A 13,397-nucleotide genomic window follows, 5' to 3' on the forward strand; every position below is an offset into this window, starting at 1 on the left:
ATTTTGGTATTGTGACAACACTTATATATATATATATATATATATATATATATATATATATATATATATATATATATATATATATATAATCTGTGAATAAATGTCTCATTTTATGAACCATATATTGTGTTAAAGTCATTTTTATTTGGTGCTTAAGAAATGTAAAATCTGGGTAATGTATCCGTAATCTTACATATTAATGGACAGATTTAATTTTATTTAATCTTACATATGATAGTTGATGTACTCAGATTATTACTTAAACAATAGATGAAAAAAAAAATTGAGGTTTTTATAATACTGATAAGGTGTCCATATCATTTCCATGCCGCTTAGATGCATGAACAGTCAGAGCATTGAAATTTTGACAGATTCGGTGCTTTTTATTCTCTGTAGTTTGTCATTGAGCCCTTAAAATGTTATTTCCCCCAAAAAATTAAATGTGTAACCCATAAGACTTCAGTACAGCTTCGAAAAACACAAATAAAATGCGTGTTTGACATTGGATGTGCTTTAAATATGTGCAGTGATCTAACATTTTATGTAAAAAAAAAATATATATATATATTACATTACATCTGTTTATCCTAATTGTATCATATCCAAAAGACTTTGATTAAACGACTTGATTTACGGTGTATGGATAGCCTTTATGCTCACTTAATGAACCTTTTGAAGTGTCTAAGTTTTGGGTCAGTGGAGGGTCGGAAATCCCTTAGGACTTCATTAGAAATATCTTCACTTGTGTTTTTGAAGATGAAGGCTAGACTTATAACAATTATGATTTACAACGACATGATGATGTTTGGAAGAACTTCCTCTTTAAGGTGTATGATGGTGTCAGGGAATATACTATGTAGATGCTTAAAATAAACATCTAGTGTTGGTGGTGAAAGGAAGTGCTAGTTATGATCTGACAGATGCATATTGTACACACAGAATAGAGGAGCTTTCTCAGAAACACAAGCTATTTGACTGCTGTTTACAAGGTATTTGGGGCTAGATTGAGCACTTTTGAGAAGGAACAAATCACTAGAGTGGCAGAAGTTTTATTTAGTAGGTATTTATTGGCAAATAACCTAGAACTGCATCTAAGTCACTGTTCCCTGAATAATCAGTGTTTTCGCACTATACAGATTTCCTGCTAATTTCTTTGGCAGTGTCTGTACAGACTGCTGCGGTATTATCAGCCGCTTGTGCTTGCCAGTCTATTATTGTGGTTTTAATCAGTTTCAGATTCGCTTTTCCCTAAATGTCATGTGAAAATGAAACCAGCTCTGATTATTTGCCTGTTGTAACAGTCAGATGGTTTGTTCTCATCTTTAGTGGGTGGTTCTTGGCTAGAATAAGCTGTTAAGTGGACCAGACTTTACACCGGTAGTCAAAAGTCTGGCTCTCTGAGACTAGGAAGTGTTTAAGAGCACCAGGCAGCATTTGAGTGGGTGTTTATTGTCACATCGTATTCTTCTATTGTATGGTTGAATTATATTTGAGATAGAAGATTACACCAACGTTGACTACTGTGAATATGTACTTGACAGTAGTTTCTAAGTAACTCTGAGGATGTGTCTGTGATAACGCACAATTGGATAAATATGTGATTATCAAGGACTTGAACTCCGAAAGCATTTTGTGGACATTAATAAAAGGTTTATTCAGTAACAATTTAATTCAAGTAAAATTGTGTTGCTGTCAGAGCAGTTAGTTCTTCTTTTTATATATATGCTGTATTTTTAAAGTACTTTTAACCTGTTAACCTGCCCCCCCGACGCAGGCGTCCTCAACTGCCTGTGTTCGCACCTGTCAATATTTATGAATAGATTAAATGAAACGGGACAAATTTAATCTTGACAAACTATATATCATTATAAAGATCTAAGCCTCAAGCATTGGTGACATATCACTGTTTTTCAATGGAAAGCTTATAAAGATTGTATTTGCTACATTTGTGTTAGCAGTACACATCAAAACATGAAGAATGAAAACGCAGTACATACCAGATTCGTCGTAATAATGAGTCATAAACACATCTACAGATGTAAATCCCGGTTTAGTTAGGAAGGTAAGGGTCCACTGAACGACATCTCGTGGAGCAAGTTTAGTCCAACGAAGCAATAACGTTGTAATATGGATGATAATTCCTTTGTTTATGTTTCAGTTCTTCAGGGATAGAACTATTTGTGTCCGTTATGGAATAACTCATGCTCAGAAACTGCATCTTGGTAGTAAAAAACTGCATGCAAAAACTGAACAGAATGAGATGATCCAAAAAAAAGAAAAGTGAAAGATAGACAAAAAAATTGTTTATTTGAATTCTGGCGCTCTCTCGTGACGCGCTCTGATGCACCTGTCAGCTGATGGAGGTGGAACTTAGCGATACCCTTTTTCTTTATTTGTTTTATTTTTCAACAGTTTTTAAATATGTGAGAGTGTGTTTTATGTTGAATGTGAATGTATCTGCATGATTACCATCTGTTTGAGCACAAATCAGCTCACTATTACTGTGTAATCACAGCTATCACGGCTAAATATGAACGCCATCTTTATGAATAGAGAGTGGTTTATTGACTTTATGGCGCATCATTATGATTACCATCTCTATAACTGGCCATCAGCACATCAGCACATATTTTCATTGTAATTCATTGCAAATGCTGCATTTCTAGCTATCTTAGGATGTAATTGGCATACAAAATTAAATATTTTTTGTTTTATTTATTTATTTTTCTTACTCATTATTCTTATTGTATTTTCTAGTGCTCAAATAAATCACTTATATGATTTCTAAGTTTCTGTCTAGTGTTTTATAATTGAAAAAACTATGCAGTGGTATGTTTACTGACTAAATAGTTTGTAGAAGCCTCCAATACATTTGGTAAAAAATGTATTGGTGGTGTAGACACAGTCTCAGAAAAATGTTTGCAGGAATCTAATTTTTCATGATATCTTCTTCAGATTTGAACTAGAAACTCATGAGACGTGACTTTCAACCCATTAATTTTCTAGATTGCTCCAGGACTCATTTCATGTATTTTTAAATTTAAAAAAAAAAAATCAGTGTGGTAAACAAACTTTCAAGGCACTTCAGTGTCTATAACTTTTAATATTTTTGAGCATCATCAAATTTGGTTGATAAAAAGTTCTTTCCAAAAACACCAAAATTATGTGTGTAACAAACATAAGTAAGGAACTGTTACAATTTTAAGTTAGGTAGGGCACTTTCAGCTGTGAGTCCCATAATGGGGGGTGCTGGCAAACAGGTTATAGAGGTCATATTATGCGATTTAAATTTCTCCTTTCTCTTTTGAGTGATACAAGCTCTTAGTGTATGAAGAAGATCTTTAAAGTTGCAAAGACTAAAGTCTCAAATCCAAAGAGATATTCTTTATCAAAGTTAAGACTCTGCCACACACCCCTAAAATGGCTCATTCAAACACGGCCCCCACATCTCTACGTTACTATGTGGAAATATTTGCATAATGCTGCCCAAATGTTCACACAAAGAAAGAAGGCGTGGCTTCAGTAACCGCACACAGTTAGTGTTGAAGCAGCCGTATCAGCCGTAGATGCATTTAGGCATCTTTAAGATTACAGCAACGCATTTTATGGATGACTGTTTCGTGACCATAGGAGCGGAGGTAATTCTGATTTTGCTACGACAATCTGGCACTTCTGAATCAGCTACTGTAAGTCTGTTTTGTTATTAAAGTATTTGCTACTGACTGTTCAAATTCTGAGTTTTGTGTGTTGTGTATGTGTGTGTGTGTGTGTGTGTGTGTGAGAGAGAGAGAGAGAGAGAGAGCGAGAGAGACAGGGTCACACAGTGGAGTCAGCTGTCTTAACTGTCCATGGCTTGTGTACTGCAAACACATACAAGCTTCATCACTGTGTCTGTCACATGACTCTGTTCCTCTTTCGGGCTTGAACTGATGGTAAAACTAAAGACATTATTAACTGTCATTACATTTATTTTGAAAGATGAAGCTCATGACTATGGAAAGGGGCATTACATTTCCAACGAGTGCTTGCGATGTTTGGCCAATCACAATGCACTGGGTGAGCTGGCCAATCAGAGCAGGCTGTGCTTGTTGGAAGGAGGGACTTTGTAAAAAGGTGGGACATAGGGGACCTACAATAATGTACAGTATTCGAAAAATAATATGTTTTTTTTTACATTAAAGCATGTCAACATAATCTGTTACTCCAAATGACACAAAATAATTATCTTTAAAAAAACATCATATGAAAATATGTTACAATTTATGAGCCAGCAACTGTTAGTGTTAATCTTTACTTTCCCCCAACATTCAACAAATACCATAATATGCACATGAACTGGCTTCCAGTCAGATAACACAACAGTTATTTGTGGCACGTCACTTCAGATCTCCAATAATGCTGGAAAAAATGCCGGAAAAATTTGCAATTTTTTTTAAGAGCATTTCAGTTTTGATTTATTTGTTCTTGTTTAGCTGCCAGCTATTGATCCTCTGTGATCTGTCCTCCACTGAATGATAATTACAAACTTAGATCATCCATAAAGTAGAGTACATTATCTGAAAACATTTTAGTATCAAGGGGAATCATATTAGGATGTTAATGTTAAAAAGTAAAATCAGATACATACAGTGTGATATGACAGAATTTGTATTTCCACCAGTGTGTTTGAGGACATGCTACAGTATGTCCCGGAAATTTTCAACGCCCTTATTTCACCACTCCCTGCCAACTGCAATATTGCTGGCTTTATGAGAAAGGAAGAAGTTGACAAGTTTAATTCTTTAAATGCAGGAATATTTTAACTAACAGTACAATTCATGGGACATTCACAAAGGCCATTATTTACTTCTGCCATTAAATAGTATTCCTGTCTCTGTAAAGGGTAAGTGACTGATGGCATTGACTGTGGGTGCCCAAGGTTTTTAGAAAATATACAAACAGGAAAGCTGCCAATTAGTCCCTCGGGGCCTTGACCAATTAGACCATTCTTCCTGTCTTATATGTCTAGCAGAATAACTGCAAGCTTACACAGGAATATATTCAAGATCAGAATGCAAGTCATTATTTGCTCAGACAATCTAACCTTTTGTGTTTGGACAGGAGCTGTATGTATGTATGTTTTCACAGACTGACTAGTGCCAAACCACTTGGCATTTCCTATACACTGAACTTTATCTTTAAAACCTTGCTTCATTATACCAACTTCAATGGTATTGGAAGCATAATTACTCGAAGGCCAAGATATTGTGATCGTAAAAACAAGCTTCCAACACTGTTTTCTCTGTTGCCTTGATAATTTAAGATTTTTACTAAATATTTTAAACTTATTTGAAAAGGTTTATGCATATACATTTTTTAAAGGACTATGAGAAATTAGTAGCTTTGAGTTATGAGTTGATCAATAAAAATTAACAGTGAAGTTTCACTATGTTTTTTTATCCTCTTTGCAAAGCATGGTTTAAAGTTTTAATTATTTTGTGTGTTTTTTGTTCTATTCAAAACAAGAAGGCAGGCTTGTTGTTTTTATGAAATGGTTATTTTGGCTTCATTGTAACCTAAGCTCACACTCTAATGTGTGAACAGAATTCCTCATAAGGCCTTCTATCTATTTTAAAATTGCAACTTGCTCAGTTGCAAGAATGCAGAAATGGAATAACAAAAGAAACAGTAAGGGAACAACTGCCTGAAAAATGAAAACACAAACTGTATTCTACATTGTGATGCAGGTGATATGAAATTGCAATCATTATGGTGACATTATACTTCCTGAACTGAGATGTATTTCTAGTCAGCAAAAGGCAAAGGACCTTTGGATCCAATCATTAGAAGGAACCTGTGTGTTATATGCTATACTTTGTTGCTTTGGTCTTAGGTTCAGTAACAAAGATTTTTTTCTTTCATATTAAATAACACTGAAAAAAAAAAACGCTTCATAGAAAAGTAACACCAGCACCAACTTATACACACTTCACTGCAGATTGGATTCCTCTTTTAGATGCCCACTTACTTGTACTATTTAAAAAAAGATTGAATCTGTCATGAAACAAGCATTAATTTGTTTTTGTACTTTTATTTCAATTATTGGAATATTGTAATGGCCAACTTATACAGTATTATAGCCAAGGTGATACATTTTGGCAAGATTCAGCATTCAAACATCTGCTTTTCTTTTTAATGTCTGCTTTTCGTTCTGTCTTTGTTCTGTTTATGTGTAGTCAGTGGCATACCAAACATCTTAAAGCATCTCTCCCATTTACATAGCTAACTGATATATCAGTCATGAATGTGGTGAATTAACATTGCATTGATGCATTTCATGTAGGCTAATGTCCAACACGTTTCAGTTCAAACACTGTCCTACATAAGACTCACTAAAGCCAGTCTCACACTACAGTTTTAAAATCATAACCGATTTTGAAATCTGGTTGCAGCACACACATGAGGAGAAACTTTGCAGATTATCTTCCCTCAAATATTAAACATGCACACACTACAAGATTTGAACATCGTGGCACATCACACACTGCAAGATTTTATTAAGACTATAATGCCAGAGGGAGCGCCTCACATGATCTCACACAGCAGATCGTCACTGAATTGTAGCTTTGTGCACTCACCCGGTGCATTCATACTGAGGCAATTTCACTCCAGCGCTTCTCTTTCTCCTTACAGTTTGATCTGTGAACGCCGCACATTACCAGATAATCTGCACCAAACATCGGGACAGATCGAGGTGCTTGACAAGATATTTGCTCTGATTCTCGGGAGGGGGAAATCAGGGCTAAATCAGGCAAAAATCCTGTAGTGTGAGCCATGCTTAACTATTTAAAAAAAAACTATACAAGCAAACTTCATGTCTTTCAGTATATGAATAGAAAAAAAACTAGGAGAAAAACAAATTAAAGGAATAACTATATGTGCTAAATTTTGAGAAAAAATAACTTTCTATACATTTACCAACTTTTGCAATTAGCTTATTTATTATTTTTATTAACTGACAACCACAAACAATAAAAACTCTACTGAATCCTTTGCGCTCTCAGAACTTTTTGGTCTTGACTGCAGCTTGTCAATGTTGCGAGTGCTTGGAATCCTAATACTTAGAGCTAAACTGAAGAGTCTTCTTTGTTGTAACATTGTGCACCGGAGAAATGTCTTGATCACTTTTAATTTCAAGAACGAACGATTAATTGCATAACAAAATATCTGGTGACAAGTCAACAATGAATCCCTAAAACGTTTGCCATTGAAACAGAAAAGAAGAGCAGCGGACCAGGGCACAAAAACGTCTAAATATAAAACATAAATATATATCAAGTTTACAATATTCTTTTCTTTTCTTTTCTTTTCTTTTCTTTTCTTTTCTTTTCTTTTCTTTTCTTTTATTTTCTTTTCTTTCTTTATTATTATCATTATTGTTATTTTGCTAAGGCTTTACAGTGATGACTTGCTTGTATCATCGTTGGTATCTGACTAAATTACGAATAACAGTTGGGAAAACAATGCAGTGATCGCACTGGCTCCTCATGCGCACACAAAACATTTTTGCTCCCTTGACATTGCATCCTGTTCATTATCAAAACAAAACAATATACATACAATGAAACATATAAAAGTTACAGTGCTCAATTGAAATAGTCCGTTGTTGCGTTCAGCGTGACCAGAGCATCACTGTGCGCTTACAGCCTTTGTGAAGGAGGATGATTTATGTAGATAATGCCAGCTAAGTGTAAAACTTATATGTAATAAATATTATTTTGGCATCCAAAGAGAGGTAGGCTTCAGTTTCCCTTTAAATTAATTTGTTTTTGGCTTGACGTTTATAAAGCCTAAATAGACTGTTAAATAAAGAGGATTTGTTGTGGATAGAAGGGAATATAATAGCCTGTGTTAATAATGTTTAAACATTTTGATTTAAATTTAGCCTACATTAATTCTGAATGTGATAATAAAATGTGACATTTATTTTTCCCTCTCAAAACACAATTTTAGACAAGTAAAAAAAAATTATCCATGCAGCAAACATTTTAAATTTCTTGAAAAATGCTGTCTTTAAAGCTTTGACTGAGTATTTTTTTTTTTCGTTTAAATCTGGGCAAAATCAAGAAAAGATGATGCTGGCTATGACTAAGTGCAATTTAGGCTAAGACTCTCTTTGTATTTTTTGATGCTATGACAAGATGACACAATTTTTTCTACTCAAACCGGTTTCAAAACAGTAATAATACAGAGAAACGCATGAACAGAAATCAGTAAAATATCAATTCTGCTCGGAGTGAACGTTTCGGTTACGTACGTAACCATCGTTCCCTGATGAAGGAAACAGAGACGTTATGTCGAACGACATACAATATGGGGTCTCACTTGGGAGGCCAATCATCTCTGAGTTTAAGAGAAAACACCAATGAAAATTGGCTAGTGGATTTAACATACCTGAGCCAGTCCCCATGCCCACGGGTATAAGTAGGCGATAGGTGCATCCACTCATTCAGGTTTTACGCTGAGGAGCCGAGAGCGTGTCCCGGCAACAGCGAATGGTTCAAGGTTGTGGCATGGGGACATAACGTCTCCGTTCCCTCCATCAGGGAACTAGGGTTACGTATGTAATCGAGACGTTCCCTATCTGTCGGTCACTGCGAGTTATGTCGACATATGGGGTCCTATGGAAAATGGCACAACCTGAACACCATCACAACCCTGTGGCGCTGCAATTGTCAACAAGCCCTGGCGTGCCACAAAAGCTATTCTTTCAGCTTGGCAAAACGATGGGGAAGTGAGCCTTAGGAAAAGGTCACTACGGAGACCACATCCTACCCATAGGGAGGTGACGTGGAGATACTGATATGGACTGACCCAGGGGGCAGTACTACATATGGAATGGGTCTCTGAGGCAGGTCATACCTTAGAGTAGAGATGGCAACTGCCAGAAGAGACTGACAGAGCGGGTTTGTCAAGGGAAGACATGGGTTTACCAAGAGGAAAACCTTACCGTGGAAGAATACACATATGGGATTACCCGTAGGGTATCCGTAGAGGAAGGAAACAAGCATCGCTTATCTATACCCGCGCGAGGACGCGTCTGATCCATGGTCTGATCGTGTCTTTGCATTGACTTTGTATGTAATCTACTCACGCAAATAGTTTAACTTGCATTTGCTATGTATGCCCAATTTTTGTGTTTGACATGTCATCAAACACAACATTTATAAAACTTTACCTCATCCGTTAAATCCATGATTTATCTTTCCGTCTGATTGATGGGCGTCAGCGGTTGGGTAGAAGACAAAAAGTCCCATCATTCCACGCTCCTTCTTAGCATCATCAAACCACGCGATTGTTATTGTGAATAATATTTCAATATTATATTCAATGTTTGAATTTTAATAGCAAATCCCCTTTACTTACCAAAAAAATAAAATGTTTAAATTTCATTAATTAAAAGACAAATTAATTGTTTATTAATTATTTGGGTGAAATTGCTTACTGTTTTTCATAATTATATTACTTGTAGAAAAACTTTAAACACAATTGTAAATAAGTATAAAGAATGGCATTGGTTTTATTTTTAATGATAAAAAGTGTTTGTTTTTTTTAATTAGCAAATTTTTGTGTTTTGCTTTGGTACTGAAATTGGTACAGAGAACCGTGGATTTTCATTGGTATCGGTACCGAATACTGAATTTTTGGTACTGTAACAACATTACTTGGTAACAATTACACTGCTGTATTGGCTTAACTTTCAGCGAGATCTGCATATGAACTAATTGCCTCAATGCAACAAGGCTTCAACATATCCAGATAATCTACTGAATTTGTGGTTCTTAATGCTGCAAAAATGGACTCCTCTTCTGTGGCCCTGGCTGGCCTTTATCTTCATTAGTATCACTCTGGGGTTCACTCTGCGCCGTGGAATCGATTTTCTGCAGCGATCCGTGTGGTCTGCCTGAGACTCATTAAAGTAATAGTTTTAACGTCTTTGAACAGCTGACTGGGTATCTGAATAATTTTGAAGCTCTCTGTTGTTCATTGCGGCTGTTGTCTCGCATACGACCACAGCCTCTTGTTCTGTCATTATCTGCCCATCTCATGATTTAGACAACAAGGTGTCGACTGACCAGCAGACTGCGAAAAAAATTCAGGAAAAAGAGCAACATCGTGTTTCACTTGTTTCATCGATTAACATAATTGCCTCAGCATTGTCAATGGGAGACGTGCTTCACTGCCTCATTCCCAAGAGCTCCGTTTGCATCCTCATAACCTGCTCTCTTATTGAAACAGTCATTGAGGAGGAAATCGTGAGTTATTGTTATTTGTGAATCTTTGGCTATATTACTGCAATTCGTTTCAAGTCCTCATCATCTCTGACAGCAGCTCAGTTAAATGTGGGTTTAATGTGTTGGGTTAGGAATCATAACCTGAGAGGAGGACAGGAGACATTTCAGTTGTTTTATAGTTTGCATTAAAGAGTAAAGCAGATCTAGTGACCTCAACTGACTGGACATGGAAAGATAAGGTCAACCACAATTTGTGCTGTAATATTGTCTTGTCGCTTCCTAGAAGAAGTGCTTTAAATCTGTTTACTCATGGGGAAACAAAAGAGATGAGAAAAGAAAACCACTTAGCAAGTCTTGTGTCCACAATTTGCTTTTAATGCCAGTTCCTAAAAAAAGAGAACATCTTAAATATGAGACACAAGTTTAACATCTCATTTTTCTCCCTTTGCTAAATAGCCCTGTCTTTGCTAAATCCACTGGCAGACTAGATTTATTTTATTATTATTTTTTTTAGTACTGTACTGTACAGAAGTGTCACATAGTATAATATAAGTTTTCTAGTTACTCTGTATTTGCATTTTTTTCTACTGTTTGTTTCAGTTCAGTAGTTTCAGCAAAGGATTTGAAATGTGGTCTTCTTTCTCATTATAATCCTAATGCTCTCAGTCTGTGCAGAAGTGTCATTTTCTTAAAATAGTACTCTGTTTTATTTGGCTGTGGATATTGATTTCAGATCCATCAGTCAAAGCCAATATCTACTGGCTTCTTGTCTTAGTAAGAATTGTGTTTTCCTGAACTATTTTTAAAATGTAATTGATTTTGAACGATGTAGTCATTCTCTTCGGTGGAGCTATAGTATATGTGAACATGAAACAACAAAACAATTCAATTAAAAATCATCTAGAATTTGAGCAATCATCCAATTTAGACAGTATCTGCTACTACAATACACCATGAATATATTTAACACATTCATTTCCCACAGGAAGGCTGTTCTGTGATCTCAGAAAAGGAGGGTATCAGTCACACTTTTTGCTTGTTAAGTCTCCTCCTTGTGGTATTTCACAAGAATTACAGCACATTAAGGTGAAGGCACTATGAGTGAGACAAATAGACATTTTCATATAATATTAGATCACTATAATCAGAGTGTTGACCAAAAATTTTGAAATATTTGTAATGTTTATTGGTTTGATTATGGCATAATTCTAACAATCTGATTATTATTATTATAAGTTTTTGTTTAAAATAATCACTTGTTTCTCTGAAATATTTAATCCGGTTGCTTTCGTTGTTTTTAAAAATGCTTTTTCTTTTTGAATATAACTGATTTGCTTGCAAGGTTAGAGTATCACATGCCTGAAACCATTTGTCAGCTTACATAGAGAAGGTTTCACTGTGACAGAGGCAGTTTGAGAGATCCAGACCTTCTCTAAATAGGTCAAATGTTGTGAAATGTCAATCTATATTCTCCGTTTTCACTTCACTTCTGATCTGTCAGAGGAAATAATAGCCACAATACCGATCATGGAGCAGTGTAGGATTTTCTTGATGACGGACCCACCTAAAGCTCTCAGAGCTTTTATTAAGCTTATCGTAGCTAGTATTAAGAGCGTTTTGCAAATGAGTGACAAAGTGCAGAGTTCTAGAGGCAAAGCATGTACCACCAAGTAGGAAGCAAATGTATCATGTTTGATAACTCAGACTGCCTGACAGATTTTATATTACCAATCACTCTATTTCCCCGTGGCAATGTTTTATGGTTGTACAGTGTAGAGCTTGAGGAATCGTGGGATAGAAGAAAGCGCAGCCGAGTCTATATTTGAGCACAATGACTGTAATTAGAGTGTGATTATTCCCGGAGACGTCGGAAAAAGAAAAAAAAAAAGGCAGCCGACAGTGAGGGAGGTTGCTATGGAAACCGACACGGAGGCAGTGAAAAGGGTCTGTTTGCCGGTGGTTATATCATGTGTCTGCTGTGCATGTAAAAAAGTTTGGACATTGCAGGTTTCAAGTCAAAAGGAGGCAGAGTAAGATGTTAAGTGTGTGTATGCTGTTTTTGTTGTCTCATTTTCAGTTCGTATTCTCTTAATTGACTCTTTGTAAAGACCCACCCCCCTTAGTTTCTGTTGCTGTATCTGACAAGCCTTGGAGCTCTTATACCACACATTATGTTCTCACGCAGTGAAAAATACATCGCGAAGCAAAGAGGAAACTGACAACTTGCCAACAGACAAGACAGCATGTTACTTCTGATCTGAAGTCTAAGCTTTCAAATTTTGTCCTTTATTTTTTAAAGAACCTCAAACAATAAATAACATTTTGTGGATCTTTATTGTGTCATGACAGATCACTGTAGCGCCTCAGTTCAAGCGGCACGTGAACCGATCGTCTTTTCATATTTAGCCCTACAGTTACAGCATAAAATACCATTTACCCCATTACTATTAACATTTTACATTTAACATTCACCTGTTTTATATCACAATTCTGACTTTATTTCTTGCAAATGCATGTTTATATCTTCTAGTTTGGACTTTATTACTCAATTTAATTTAACAATAACGAGTTTGTAAATTCTGAGGGAAAAAAGCCAGAAGTCGGCGATATAAACTCATGATTTTTTACTACTAGATAGGCCCTGCCCACAAAACAACATCATCACTGATTGCAAACACCCAATTGGTCCATACACACATTTTTTTAAAGTTTAAAAGTCCCAGAAAAGAATGTACTCTCCTGTCTGGTTTGTTTGTTGGACAAAATGGCGGATTTGGCATTATGCCTTTCAATCAAACTCCCTGCGAAGGGTCAGTTGCTTCCTCTCGTTGAATTGAATTATTTTTTTATTGCACTTATTCTCTCTCATTCTCCCCTACTATGTTCAAAGATGCTCATGTTCACATATTAGAATACCATTTTGCCAATTCAGCTTGCTTCCCTAAATAAATTAAGTGAGCCAGTTTGGAGCTTACAATGAAATAATTATTTATGATGAAACAATAAGGCTAATTAAATTGACCGTTTATGCCTTATCATACGACATTAGTCTGACAGATCCCATCACGTCGTGGTGCAGATGAAAACTGTTCTTGCACGGTGGAGGAACACTTGTGGTCATTA

The 13,397-nt window shown here is 35.8% G+C and overlaps 1 protein-coding gene across 2 annotated transcripts in view; it reads left to right on the forward strand.

The window, feature by feature from the left end:
• Positions 1 to 13,397, forward strand: part of ptprn2 (protein tyrosine phosphatase receptor type N2) — a 243,530-nt gene that overhangs the window by 59,666 nt on the left and 170,467 nt on the right. The window lies entirely within an intron of this gene.

This window comes from Carassius carassius, chromosome 3 (assembly GCF_963082965.1).
Source record: "Carassius carassius chromosome 3, fCarCar2.1, whole genome shotgun sequence".
NCBI lineage: Eukaryota > Metazoa > Chordata > Actinopteri > Cypriniformes > Cyprinidae > Carassius > Carassius carassius.